Genomic DNA, 15,355 nt, shown 5'->3' with positions numbered 1-15,355 from the left:
ACCCAACTAAGGCTTTATTTTTTATTTTTTTGAGATGGAGTCCCTCTGTTCCTCAGGCTGGAGTGCGGTGGCGCCGTCTCGGTTCACCGCAACCTGCACCTCCTGGGTTCAACCAATTCTCCTGCCTCGGCCTCCCGCGTAGCTGGGACTACAGGCACATACCACCATGCCTATCTAATTTTTGTAATTTTAGTGGAGACGGGGTTTCACTATGTGGGCCAGGCTGGTCTCGAACTCCTGACCTTGTGATGCGCCTGCCTCAGCCTCCCTAAAGTGCTGGGATAACAGGCCTGAGCCACCACACGCCTGGCCTGGTATTCTTTTTAAATTCTACTTTAGTAAATTTGTTCCAAAAACACTGGGACATGATAAAATACATTGCTGGTGGATACACAGGTAGTGATTCACCATCTGGATTGGGTTTAGGAGGGCTCCCCTAAAATAAACCATCTCCTTTCCTCTACTTCTCAGCAAATCTTCCCATTTTTAATAGCAAAGAAAAATGGGGTGGGGGGACAGAGAGTAGTATAAAGAAAAAGAAATTAGTGACTCCTAATTGTCTTAATGGATGACTATCATAAAGCTACTATTATTAATGTAACAAATTATTTTAAAACCTAAACACTTATTTCAAAGCCAATGATGGGACAAACAGGTGTAAAATTACCTAGAGCAAAAATTCATCCTTCTCCTCATGTAACTAACATTCTTGCTGCTTATGATGATTTCAATCTTCTTCGTCTGTCTTTAAATGTGAAAATATTTATGTAAGAAAGCCCTGAGAGGCTAGGCACAGTGGCTCACACCTGTAATCCAATCACTTAGGGAGGCCGAGCAGAGGCCGGGAGTTCGGAGTCAGAGGTCGGGAGTTCGAACACCTGAGGTCAGGAGTTCGAGGTCAGCCTGGCCAACATGGTGAAACTCCATCTCTACTAAAAATACAAAAATTAGCTGGGCGTGGTGGCAAACGCCTATAATCCCAGCTACTCGGGAGGCTGAGGCAGGAGAATCAATTGAACCTGGGAGGTGCGGGGTTGCAGTGAGCTGAGATGGCGCCACTACACTCCAGCCTGTGCAACAAGAGTGAAACTCCCTCTTGGGACAAAAAAAAAAAGAAAGCCCTGAGCAGTAAATTAACATATGTTGTCTTATTACCAAGATAACCTTGAATCTTCAGTAGAATATATATTAACAAGTCTGGGTCTTATCGGCATAAAAACTAACTATAAAATGAATGTCAATTATGACAACTAAGAAAAGGAGTTATCTTAAGGTTTACAATCAAATCAAATATTCCATACTGTTCTCATTGGTTTAAAACTTGACTATATATGCAAACTAAGAGATGGAGAATTGCAGAGAAAAAATGAAGTCTTGTCACTTTTAATTTTTACTTAGTCAAAATTTTGCCTTTCAGGCATGCCTAAAATTTAATATTTATTAATTCATTAAAACTTGTTTTAATCGTGAATGTCTGTTTTTAAATTAAACCCAAACACTAGCTGTGAAACAATGTTTAACAGAAGCTGTATTGATACACTAAGTATTTATTGAGCATCCACTATTTGCCAGGTAACTGATCTCTTTAAAATGACCACAGCCAATAATTGTACTATATTAGAAAAGTTTTCATCTCTTTCATCATCCCGTATCAAAAAACAAATCCCCTTCCAAAAATATTGTTGCAGGCCCTAGTAGCCATTTACACAATGCAAGCTAAAGTAGCCATAGGCAAAAATTATCATCTAAAATTTAGATTCCCAAATGTGATTTTAAAAAAAGTACTTTTATGAAGTAGCTAATATATAATTACCAAAAAGGTTGTCAATAATAAATCATGTTGGCCAGGCATGGTGGCTCACACCTATAATCCTAGCACTTTGGGAGGCTGAGGTGGGCGGATCACCTGAGGTCAGGAGTTCAAGACCAGCCTGGCCAACATGGTGAAACCACACCTCTACTAAAAATACAAAAATGAGCTGGGCATGGTGGTGTGTGACTGTAATCCCAGCTACACTGGAGGCTGAAGCAGAAGAATCACTTCAGGCCTGGAGGCGGAGGTTGTGCTGAGCCAAGATCACGCCACTGCACTCTAGCCTGGGTGACAGTGGGACTCTGTCTCAAAAAATATAGTAATAATAAATAATGTTGAGAATTCACCAAAATTCATTTATACAACCTTCCCATCAACTCTTTCCAACTATTTTTCAGGCTGTCAGAAAAACTATTCCAGAGGTAGTAACCATGTCTTCTAACATCAAAGCATAACTTCAGGGACAATCAGGCTAAAGAACTTTTTGTTGGGCTTTCAAGTTTAACTTCCAAATTAATTAATTAGAAGTAATTATAATATTGGAAATCATTAAAGATTATGTTCTATTACCAAAAGAGAACCCAAGGGCTTCTGAGTTCTATATAGGTTAAGGCAATGCTTAACAAAAGGAATAGCTGTAGGACCTAGGATAAACTTTCCCTATAGATGAAACAGGAAATACTTTAGGCTTTGTGGCCATTCAATACAACTCCTCTGCTTGCTGCTGCTATACTGAGAAAGCAGCTGCAAACAATAACTAAATGAAAGAGTATAGCTGTGTTGCAATAAAACTTTATTTACAAAAACAAAGAGGAACCATTTATCAACATCCACGTTCATAATAGTGTTAGAGGTATGTTCAAATGTGGGTTGTTTGCATTTTAACTCGCCTAGGTGAAGAAAGCAGAAAATAATAGATTGGAGTAAATTAATAAGCAAAATCTCCATGTTGATTTTCTTGTACTGTGTTGTTTCACTAAATCCCTCTATTTACAATTCTGACTCGAATTTTCAAAATTTCCAAAGTAGTATTTAAACTTTTTAAACAGATTAAACATGTAAATTGAGTAATACTTACTAAATGCTTCCACCAATGTCTACTTCATTGTATGGGGCCTTTAGAGGATTCAGTTTGAGGTTCATTATTTCTGCAGAGGACAAAAAGAATTTAATTTTATACATAAAAAACGAAAACAGATTATTAAGCACCATGATTTATACCCAAAATGTCAACATCTTGCAAGGATCATCTGCCAACAGACCAAAAGATGTATGCATTTATTAACAATATAGTCCAAGCAGAAAACACACAAGCTCTTGAGTATCACAAATTTGGCTGTACAAGAGTCTCCTCTGTAGAATGTTACTACAAAATCACAAGCATAAGTTTCAGCCCCTAAGAACTCCAAAAACGTAGGTAAATATTTGGGCTCCCCAGGTGGATCTGACAGTTGGGAACTAGTTATTTAACAGAGTCAACATCACTCCTACAGTACAGAATTGTTTCACTTTCTAGTCTTACATCTATTTACTTTCCATTCTTCTACAGGAAAGCTTACACTGCGCACCTGTAAGGCCACTTTCTCATTCCTTAGTATTACCATATTATTTCAGATTTTTATGTCTTTAATCAACACTAAGACAAAATGATAGGAAACCATAGGCATCATTTCAAACTAATTGTACCAATCTACTCAACTAAACCAACACTAATCATTCCTAAAATATATGCTTGATAATAAAAATTTATCCAGCCAGGCCCGCTGGCTTACGCCTGTAATCCCAGCACTTTGGGAGGTGGAGGCAGGCAGATCACTTGAGGTCAGGTGTTTGAGACCAGCCTGGCCAACATGGTCAAACTCCATCTCTACTAAAAATACAAAAATTAGCCGGAAATCACTTGAACCCGGGAGGCAGAAGTTGCAGTGAGCTGAGATCGCATCACTGCACTCCAGCCTGAGCAACAGAGCGAGACTCCGTCTCAAAAAATAAATAAAATGTATCCATACTTCCCACTAGTCAGACTTAACATAACTAAACATGGAAAACAGCGTTTCCCATATTCTCAAGTAACTTATATACTTTTCTCATCACTCCTGTTCCCAAGTATGATTACAATAATCATCCCACCCCTAAAAAGAAAACTTATTTAAAAGTTCAGTTTGAAAATGGACTGGGTACAGTGGCTCACACCTGTAATTCCAGTACTTTTGGGAGTCCAAGCTGGGTGGATCACCTGAAGTCAGGAGTTCAAGACCAGCCTGGCTAACAATGGTGAAACCCCAGTTCTACTAAAAATACAAAACTTAGCCGGATGTGGTGGTGCACGCCTGTAATTCCAGCTACTCAGGAGGCTGAGATAGGATAATCACTTGAAAACGGGAGGCGGAGGTTGCTGTGAGCTGAGATCACACCACTGCACTCCAGCAGCCTGGGCAACACAGCAAGACTCCATCTCCAAAAACAAAAAGAAAAACAAAATGTAGCAATTTAAGGTTTTTAGAAGGAAATAAAGATTAGAATTTACTTTACGCTACACAAATGCTTTTTTAGGACTAATTTTCAAATTTATAGAGCAAGTCCCTGTTTATCTTCCCAAATCTAAATTCCTTTAGTCATTCAGACAGATCATAATCAAGAAATATAGCAAAGATCTGCTTCAAAATTACTCTAAGAGTAGGTGCTAAATTATCTTCCCAAGAAATTGACAAATGAAGCAATTTAAAAGGAACACAACATATTTCTAATCTTCAAATTTAATCTGATCTTATAAGTAACAGAAGGTTTTGTGAAGAAAGACAAATCGTAAACCAAGTAAACCCTTAAAAGAAGGGTAGAATTGACTTAAGGAATCTTGGTAAAAGAAATGTCTAAGGGAAATCCCTCACACTGCTCTGATGAGCTTATAAATAAGTTATCTACCAGTAGATAGGGTTCTCACACCACCAAAGACAGAAAACATATCTCACTTTGCATCTTCACAAAAATTACTGACACTAACGTAATCTACCATAGCATCTCCTTCCCCATGCATCACTCACAAAAATTACTAACAACCAAAATTGACAAAGTCTAAAATCACTTTGCCATCCTTGGAAAGAGGGGAGAAGGGAGCAAAATTCAGCTTAGGCAGACTATCAAAGTTGACGATTTGCTCATATTCCCACCTATCCTATTTCGTAATATCATAGTTTCAGATTTAATAACTTACAGGTATAATATACATATTTTGGTTGTTCTTTTAAACAGTAAGGATGGCTTTAGTCAACTGTCTTATTATTAGTCATTTATGCTTTTCTTAGAAAACTTGGTTTTTAAAACAATATTTTTACTTTTTTTTTTTTTGAGATGGAGTCTCACTCTGTCGCCCAGGCTGAAGTGCAGTAGTAGTGTGGATCTCAGCTCACTGCAACCTCTGCCTCCCAGGTTCAGGCGATTCTCCTGCCTCAGCCTCCCAAGTAGCTGGGACTACAGGCGCGTGCCACCACGCCCAGCTAAATTTTTTTTTTTTTTTTTGTATTTTTAGTAGAGATCGGGATTTCACTATGTTGGCCAGGCTGGTCTCGAATTCCTGACCTCAGGTGATCTGCCTGCCTCGGCCTCCCAGAGTGCTAAGATTACAAGCGTAAGCCACCACGCCTGGCCAATTTTTAACTTAAAAATAAAACCTGAGAGCACCATTAACTATAAAGTCATTAATATGTCTAAGAAAATTCACAAACCTCAAAGTTAAAATATAGCTTTATAATCTAAATTAAAATGACTATGATTACTATGTAGTACATGCTAAAGATATAATTGTTTGGGAAATAATTTCAAATACATAGCTTCGTTTCAAAAGGCAGAGGAATGTTTTCTAAAACACAGATATGTCAAGCAACATACAAGGTATATATCAAAACTTTTATCGTATTGTTATAGAAAACATGCTACTTGAATGTTACATAAATCATCAAGTCATATATTTATAACCTAAGGATCAGAATATCCTTCAATTTAAATTGTAAAGGTTAATTACATTAAAAAAATAGCCAATTTGAAAATCAAAGTACACTGAAGCATTCAATCTAGAAGGAGGTAGCTGGTAAAATGAAGATATTTATCTTTGATGTACAAAAATTTTGTAATGGAAATTAAATAGATTATATCAGGCATGAAAACTATAAATCCTCTTATTTATAACATGATCATGGCCAGGTGAAAAATATTAAAACCACTTAACTTTATATTAGATACATTTACTACATCATTAGAAAAATTTTTTTAAATGCTTTTATTGAAGCATTCTAAACAGTGTTTAAAGACAGTATTAATTCCTTAATCGCTTCTCTGAAATCAATTTACAAAGTTTGTATAAGAGAATTAGGCATGCTTAACAATTTTTTTAATCCCACAATTTGATAGCTAATAGGGATCTTAAAAGCTTGGAACTCTAAAGTCTTCATACAAATTATGAGATGAAGGTACAAAAGGAACAAAATGTCAAGACTGCAAGGCTTATTTACATTAGAAGGTAGGTCTCCTGATTGCTGAAACGTGTTATATTTTCCACTCTATCACCACTTCTGATTAACAAAAAATAAAGAGATGTCCTCAACTATCTTTCTCCCCCTTATGCCACTCCACAACCAAATCTCAGTGGATAAAAAGTAAAATTAGTTGTCCATAGTACAAATTTTTAAATAATCAAAAAATGATGAATAGTAGTAAATAAAACTTAGAAGAAAATTTACATTTGAAATTACCTATTTTATATAATCTATAAATGTCATGTCATGTCATGAAAGCCTTGTGATTACACAGCATGTCTCCTTTCGTTTCTATAGAATGTCAGGCAATTTTTTAAACAGTTTTTATCAGAACTAATGCAATCCAATTCAATCACAAAGTTGATCAGATTTTTATGATTCAAGAATTATCCCAAAATGCTAGAGTAGAAACAAATATGTAAGCACCACTCTGGTTCTTCAGCAGAAAACAGTGGTAAATAAATAATAATCCACCTTCCTTACAAAATACAGTACTTTAATATCACATCTACAGGATCCACTATATTTATCTAATATTATTTATCTATAATAATCTACATTTACATTTGACCTCATGTGCCAATCAATTATGTTCATTATACAAGACCGTCTCAAGCAGTAAATATCAAAACACTGAATATAAGCACTAACAAAGATCTAAGTACATGTGGATCTTTGATTCAACATTTCTAGCCCTTTCTAGCTGTTTATTAATCAAATTACACCTTCCATAGGCCATTATAAATGTATTGCCTGTTTATACTTAAACAAAGATGATGCTTCACATAAGAGACCCATTTCTTAATTTCCATAACAGTGCCCAATGACAGGAATGCCAATTTAATATTACATCAATTGCACGGAGGAAACCCTAATCTTGGCATTTGTGTTAAAGTTTTGAAGTGAAGGATGTTTCAACTGTTCTTTTAAATGTTGTATCTTTAAAACACTACAGTTAAAAGTCAAACATTTAGTTTTCTCTTGCACACTGTAACACACCCAAATTTGATCGAACTGCAAAAGAGGACTCAAAAGTTAAGCTGAAGCAAAGGCAATAAAAATATTCCTCTTATCACCTATTTCAATCAATAGAATAAGGCAACATCAAGCATTGAAAGACTGTATTTTATTTTCCACATAAATTTTGAAGAAAAGTAAACTTGCCCTTATTTTAATTGATCATTTGGCAATTCTTAAAATTTCCCAAGATACCCATTATTACACCGCGTATTTCCTCTAGTCAATCACTAATAACAGCTTGACATTAATTTTCAGATTCAACGTTAACTTCTAAAAAAGGCGTATTTCCTTAAAAATATCCGTGGACATTTTTTTAAATTCACATATCTAGCTTTAAGATTTCAAAATGTGATATACACGGTATGTTAGAGGCCCAATACCTATTGCATGTGAAAATTATTTCTACCTTTTATGCTTTAAAAGCAATTACTAAGCAATTAAATTAGAGGACTCTTTATATGTATTAACTCTAATTTCCTAGAAAACACCACATTTTTGGACCTGTCTGAAAACTCATGAAAACAAGTAAAATGAGTATTTTAAATCTATTAAATGACTAAGATATGAAACTATTTAGTTTTTGAAATGTAGTTAAGAATCCTACGATCAGCAAATGCAAAATTCCAGACCATTCCTAAAATGTGATCTGTACAATAAAAAAAAAAAAAAGGCTGAAGATTGTATATACCAGATTTGTAAAAACATAATCTTGATGACTCTACTGCAGATTTAACCACAATCCTAAAGCACCATTTTATTAAGCAGTACTAAATGTCTTCCTGCTCCAATATAAATTACATGCATCGACTGTCTTAATAGTAACAGAAGTGTTTCAATGTCAGGCAAAAGAATTTGATGGTTTTCTCATCCTTTCAGTGATAAACAGTCTACAGTTTGTTTCATTAACAAACTTTAGTGATATTTTTCACTTAAATGTTGGTAACTATTCAACTGCAGATGTTGCGTAAAAATATTTACTTACTTGCTATATAAAATACTGACTTTCCCAAAGATTTCTTTTATCCTCAAGGATAAAACTCCAACGTCTCAGTCTTCAAAATGGCATACCTTTTGGTGAAAACAAAGATTCTAAACTTACTTATGAAGCAAACAATAGCAAGTAAAACTAAGTGTTTTTAAACTTCTTAATTACAAAAAAGAAACTTAAAATCTATGCTCAAAACCTGATTTTTTAAACATTCTTCCCTAAAATCTGTTAGTACGAACAGCAAACTAGTTCAAATTCTCCAATAAGCTTATTTCTTTAAATACTTAAAAGATTAAAATTGTTTGCACAGTATATAGAGTTCAACAGAAAAAAAGCTATCTTTGGTTCATGGTTTTCCTCCAAATCTAATCAGTCTTCTCTTGTGCCCAAAATTAAACAAGGTTTAAAGGACCTTCAGTATTTTAAACTATTCAAAGGGTACGTTAAGTTACAATGGCTATGCATATATGCTTTTAATCTTTCCTGCAGTGAAAAGGCTTAAAGGCTTTGTCAAATTATTTCAGATAGTTTACTCATATTCATAAATCACAACTTTTTAAAATACCATTCACTGATTAATTGAAATGTAAATTATTAAAGAATAAAACAAAAACTTAAGCTAATTTTTGTCAAAACAATAAAAACCCAGTCTTACCTCAAATAAAAGAACTCTATTTGTTCAGAACCATCAGCAACCAAATTAATTTTAATCTCTAAGTCACCTTTAAAAAAAAGAAGAAAGATGGTATTAATGTTTTGAATTTTAAACATTTCTTGGCCAACGATTCAGTGTGATGAAACAAGAAAATATTCCACAGACAAAAATCTATGGGTAAATTGAAGAGACGCCTCATCGACACACAACCTGTACATTTATGGTTGCAGTTATTTATCTTAGTATCTATCAGTCTTTGTTTTCCTCATCTTTTGGCTGTATTGACCAATACTGAAGATTAACACATTGAATTAAATAGGAATACAGAAAATTCAAATTTTTGGACTGATTTAAGATTACGAACCTTTTTTTTCTTTTTTTTTAACTTTCCCTCTTTTTATGACAGGCAATAAACAAACAAAGAAAAAGTTTACCATTCTTCAAGACAAATCATCTTAGTATCTCCCTTACCATCCAGAAATCTCTTTTACAATTATGAGCAATTAGAAATTAGCTCCTCCAAGAGAAATTAGTGAAGTTAAAATGGCCACTGGTTACTTTAAATTTTAAATCACAAGTTACTTGATCTCACCAAGTGGGATATTAGCTTTGTCTTTAAAGCTATTCTAAAACTTACATTATCTAGACCTTTACTCAATTTCAAACCAGGGTCTTGAACATTTTCATTTCAGTCTTTCTCCTCCCCCATTTATCACGTAAAAAGATCTTTCAGGTTAAACTGCTAGCAATTATTTTGCATTTCACAATTCAAAGAGGATTCTACAGAACTAGATTCAGAATATCCATTTAAAACCACTTTCAGTGCCCAAAAATTTCGGAAACATTGATTTGAAAAACCAAAATTGGTACTTAAAACAGATTCTGTAAAATCAAGATATGCGCAACTGATGTAACATGTACCATTATAGGAAGGCTACTCAAAAAACAAAACAATTTTACTGGAAAAATGCCCTTAGAAATATGGTCGAATAAACCAGTATCTGATTTCAGATGTACTATGTAAGTCTGCCCAACACTATTTTTACGTAGTTCTGCACCTTTACAACACAAGAGCTCCGCAGAATGAAGACAAATATATTCTAAAATACACAAAGGTTTGTGCGCTTCTGGTTTGTTCTTCAAACCACTACACTTAAAAATTACCCTTCAAACATTTTTTTAAGATTAGAGACTATACACAGAACTCTACTAAATTTTATGAAACCTGTACTTTTAAAATACTGTTCCGTTTTAAGCATATCTAGATTTTTATACATGCAACAAATGCAACAAATATGGCTCCTCTTCATCGCCCATTACCGAAAGCAGTCCTACTTTATTCATATTTACATTACGAGAAAGTAACTTCAGGAAGAGATTTGGTGTCAGAATGTTCTTTTGTGAAAGTTTTTCGATCATGGCTTGTGATAATATACCTTCTCAAAAAAATTAAATTACGAACTTTTGACTAGGAATTGACCCAAGTACGTTCTAACATTCAGGTGTGAGAACTTAACAGATAACGGCGCCTTGTGACCTTTTCAAAAAGTACCAAACAGTGTATTTAATCATATTTAAATATCAGGAGATCAAATGATCTTGGCGTAATTACTCGGTAAAATAAACTACATTAACCAAACGTCATCAGCTAGCACCGTAATTATCAAATCTATTTCCATTAAACAGCTTTGACGACACAGTAAACTTGTCTTCGTAATTCTGAAATACCAGCAGCACTCCTCCAACTTGCATTTTTCAAAGACAACCTTAACGTCATAAAGGTTTAATAAGCAGCAAGTACCTTCGCATGTATCACTGCAGCCGTTTCAAAATCGGCTTTGAAAGAGTTAAAAGCCAACACCCAATAGGAGGGAAAAAAACAAGTTTTATTTTTGTTGAAACGTAGTCAGGGTTCCATTGTTCTTTTAAATTCGATCATGAAGATGAGTTCCCACCTCACCGGAAAGAGGTTAAAAAGCTCCTCCGTTGGAGAACCTGAAAGGGATTTTTTTACCCTAAATATCAAAATAACTCACCAGGACAGAAAGGGGCTCTCCACGCCCGATCCCCTTCGGGCTCTCGCCGGCAGTCACCCGCCGCCCCTTTCCTGGCGGATCCAGTCCTGGCGACGAGGCCGCCCCCCGCCCACCTGCCGCCCGCGGGGTCTGCAGCGGGGCCCCGCGTGCCCCCTACCCCGGGACCCCACGACTCGGGCCCAGGGCACCGAGGCGCATCCCACCGGGGAGAGCCGGCCTGCGACCACAGAGGGGCCGTGCGAGAAGAGCCGAGCGGCGAGGCCCGACCCGCCGCCCCCTCCTGCTCGCGCGCTCAAGGACATTTTGCTTTTCCTCCCAAGGACAAAGGACAATAAAAGGAGCCGGGGAGCCACTCACCGGGTCCGAGCGCGGCAGCCGGCACCTCCTGGTCGCCCAAGTCCGAGTCCCGGGCCGGACCGCCCGCCCGAGCCTCCCGCCCGCGCCGGGTCCAGCCGCCGGGGCCCGGGGAAGCCTCCGAGGCGGCAACCGCAGCGGCGCTTTCGGCGTCGTGGGCCCGGCCGCCCTGGGAGCCTCTGCCGCGGGCTCTGACGCCGACGCGCGCAGCCCGCCTCGCCTCAGCCGCGGCCGCCCCACTCCCACGGGCCTGCGGGCCGTCCGGGCGTAGCTCCCCGCCGCCTGGTGGGCCCCGCGGCCGCAGCGGAACGCCTGACAGCTCGAGGTGCTGCTGCCTCTCCGGCCATCTTGTGCCGTGTGTGTGGTGTCTCTCCCGTCTCCTCTCTAGGCTTTACTCCCTCCTCCTCCTCCCCCCGCCCCACACACCACACAACATGGCCTCTTCGCTGCGGCGGCAGCGGCTGCGGCGGCGGCAGGAGCTCCGCCGCGCTCCAGCCCGCTCCCCTCCCCCACCGTCCCCGCCTCCCGCCCGCAGCTCCGGGACCCAGCGCGCACGCGCGCCACCGCCCGCCCGCCGCAGCCATTGGCTCCAGGAGCTTCCTGCATCCCCTATCGGGAGCGGCCTCACGCACGCTAGTTGGCGTCTTCCTCCCTCCCAACAACAACTACTTCCATCCTATTGGGTAATTTCAACCCCACCCCTTCCACCTCCTTCGTGCGGATAGGCTGGCCTTAGTGCCATTCACTACCCGTAGGCGTTTCTGGTTTTCTTGAGAAGCTCCGGCCCACGATTGGCTGGTGATGGAACCTTTGGGATTGGAGCTGAGCTGTTGCTTTTCTCCCCGCAGTGCGGACCCCTCCAGGCTAGCTGTAGGGTACTTGGTATGGTCTAGGCCAGACTAGAATCGTTAGTGCAGGGTCGCACAAATAGTGGCTTCGCATCTAGAAAAAGCTCTGGCTTCGGTGTTTCTAAGTTCAGATTTTGTCTTTAAAAAAAGGAAAGAAAAAAATGACTGACAGGATGATGAGCAAACAAGATGCAGGCCCACAGCCCTTGGGCAAGCAGCCGTATCCTCAAAATATTTGTTCTAAGCACCCAGGCCTCCCATGAAGGTCACACAGTCAGGACCAATGGTTTTACCACCAGCACATTCCCTAGCCCCAGTATCCGAATTGAGATGCGATTTATTTTGAGGATTTGTAGACTGCGTGTTGCCCATTTACCTGAGACCCTAAAAGAATGTCTAGTGTCTTGTGAGCTGTCGTCATGGAAATCAAAAAATAAAAATTAAAAAAATTAAAAAGAATGTCCAGTGTCCTGAGGCCTTAGCGAATGAATCTCAATACCGGTTAACTGGATTCCACCCTGTAGGACAATGTTTGTTAGAGTAGCAGTTTGAACCTGAAAAACCGTGGTCTACCTTTTCAGCCTCCTTCCAGAGAACCAGGCAAAACAAGCTTCATTTCCTTTCGGCAAATCTCACTTTTTTGATTACTTCTTCCTACTTTAAGCTGGAAACAACTCTAAGCAGACCATAGGAAAAAAATGAAAACCTAAACTTTCCTGAAATGGATGGGGAAAAAATAAAAGAGGTAGCTCTCTCCAGTTGCCAGTATTTAGAAATCTTGCTCCTTTTGGCAGGGGACCTGGGGAAAATGAAAGGAACACCAGATGCTTAGTTTTAACGGATTTTTTTTGAGGGGAGGGGCTTAGGGGTGAGGGAAACAACTCTTAAATTCTTTTGAGCCTCTGCCCCTGGGTTAGCATCAGAAAATGTTACATACATGTAGAGCCTAGGAAATAGTCTGGCCGCTTTTTAAAATGACACAGTTGTTGATTGATTTGGCTCAGTGTAGCATCAGCCACTTAGGACAGAGCTGGGACTTGATCTCAAGTTGCCTGACTTTTTATAGATCTTGATTTCCTTGTATGCAACCTGGCCACCCTCCTTGGCAATATACTTTGAGCTCTAAGTGGGCACACACACACACCCACAAAATACTTCTTCAACCGAAATTAAATTTTCTCCAAGAGACATTTAATTTCCAAGAGACATTCCCTTACACAGTGTAGCTTTGAACACCATGGACCTGCAACAAGGCTGTTTTTGCTGAAATAGCCCCATTCTGAATCCTTTTTTCTCATTCTTCTGGTGTGTTTTTGCTGTGCTGCTGTTCACTCCCTTTTCCTTCCGTTTTTCCCCTCTTATTACGACCTGAAATCCCTCTCTGATTCTGCCTTTCCAGATTCATCACCGAGTATGTCTATGCCAGGGAAACAGGCCTGAGCAGGCCTTTATTAAAACAGTCATGGCTGAAAAGCATTGAGTTAGCTGACTAGGTGCCAGGCATTGTTCTCAACTCTCATTGGTGATTAACTTGATCATACTGCACTCCAATGAGAGACAGTTATCGTTCCTCTCTGTGTCTTATCCCTATTAGGAAACTGAGACTCAAGGAGTTTAACTTGCCCGAGTTCACACTACTAAGAAGTATTTTAGACCAGATAATTTGCCTTCAGACCCTTCTGCCTCTCCCAGTTTTCTTTCAAAAACTGTCCCTTCGCTGAATAGGTTTATTTGAATCTTTTGTTGTGTGGATCCCCCAGATTTGCCAGCTCCTCCCTCCTATGCTTCATTGAAGGTATTCTACCTTTAGAATCAAACATGAGATCCAGTCTAATTGAATCCCCAGACTTTGCCCCACCCCATTGCTGTCAATCTCCCAAAGCCACCTGGGAGCCCTCCAGCTCTCTTGTTTGCTCCCACTTTGATTTCTGGACCCCTACGATTCAGCTTTGGAGTGGCTCAATTGTATGAAGGGATACCTTGGGCAACTTACATAAAACAGCTTTCTTCTCCCAAGTTTACATCCCACACGATGTCCTCTTTAGAGAAGGCCCTTTATTGAAACTTTGTCTGCTATCACAAATGACAGCTATGATTTCTTTTGCCATAGCTATACCATCTCTTCAGTCATCCCTCCTTATTGCAAGAAGAGTTCTGTTGTAAATAAAAAGCACCTGACACCTGGCAGACCACATCCTACCCCCTCCACAGCTCCTTTTCACTCTCAGTGATCTGCCAGAGAACCAAGAGGAAATCCCTCCCATCCCCAAGTCACACTGACTCCTGTGACTGCCATTTCTTTGGGAAAGAAGATGAAGAGGCAAACCCCTAGCCTTGGCTCACTTAGAGGAAAGGCCTGTGCATGTGCTCTGAGTAGTTCTGTTACTATTCAGTACTATCCAGTGAAAAACTTGGATGGGCAGAGAATATTTCTAGAAGGTTACAAGGACATGTTTATACTGGTTGCCTCAGAAGAGGAAACCTCAGATGTAGCTACAGAATTAGGGAAGAAGGGACACTTTTCGCTCTACTTTTCTGTGACTTTGGAATTTTGAACCATGTGAATGTACTGCCTTCTTCAATTAATTTTTTTTTTTTTTTTTTGAAACAGAGTCTTGCTTTGTTGCCCAGGCTGGAGTACAGTGGCTCAATCTCGAATCACTGCAACCTCTGCCTCCTGGACTCAAGAGATTCTCTTGCCTCAGCCTTCCGAGTAGCTGGGATTACAGGCACGCACCACCACACCTGGCTAATTTTTTTGTCATTTTAATAGAGATGAGGTTTCACCATGTTGTCCAGGTTGGTCTTGAACCCCTGAATTCAAGTGATCCGCCTGCCTCGGCCTCCCAAAGTGCTGGAATTACAGGCATGAACCACCACGCCCAGCCCTAATTAATTTATTTAAAAGTAATTTATTTATTTTGGAGACAAGTTCTCACTCTGTCCCAGGTTAGAGTGCAGTGGCAAGATCATAGCTCACTGCAGCCTTGAACTCCTGACCGCAAGCCATCCTTCCTCCCACCTCGGCCTCCCAAGTAGCTGGGACTACAGGCATGCACCACCATGCCTGGCTAATTTTTTTTTTTTTTTTTTTTTTTTTTTTTTTCTGAAA

At 39.3% G+C, this 15,355-nt stretch overlaps 1 protein-coding gene across 1 annotated transcript in view; it reads right to left on the bottom strand.

The window, feature by feature from the left end:
- CHD2 (chromodomain helicase DNA binding protein 2) overlaps nt 1–11,672 on the bottom strand; it is a 146,699-nt gene extending 135,027 nt beyond the window's left edge. Inside the window, exons 1-4 of the mRNA XM_025390911.1 lie at nt 11,399–11,672; nt 9,006–9,072; nt 8,345–8,430; nt 2,892–2,961 (exon numbers count right to left, since the gene is read on the bottom strand). The gene's annotated coding sequence lies outside the window, so the exon portion shown is untranslated. The remainder of the gene's footprint in view (nt 1–2,891; nt 2,962–8,344; nt 8,431–9,005; nt 9,073–11,398) is intronic.
- Between the last annotated feature and the right edge of the window lie 3,683 nt (nt 11,673–15,355).

This window comes from Theropithecus gelada, chromosome 7b, assembly GCF_003255815.1.
Source record: "Theropithecus gelada isolate Dixy chromosome 7b, Tgel_1.0, whole genome shotgun sequence".
Taxonomy (NCBI): domain Eukaryota; kingdom Metazoa; phylum Chordata; class Mammalia; order Primates; family Cercopithecidae; genus Theropithecus; species Theropithecus gelada.
This window is presented reverse-complemented; position numbering and strand designations above follow the sequence as displayed.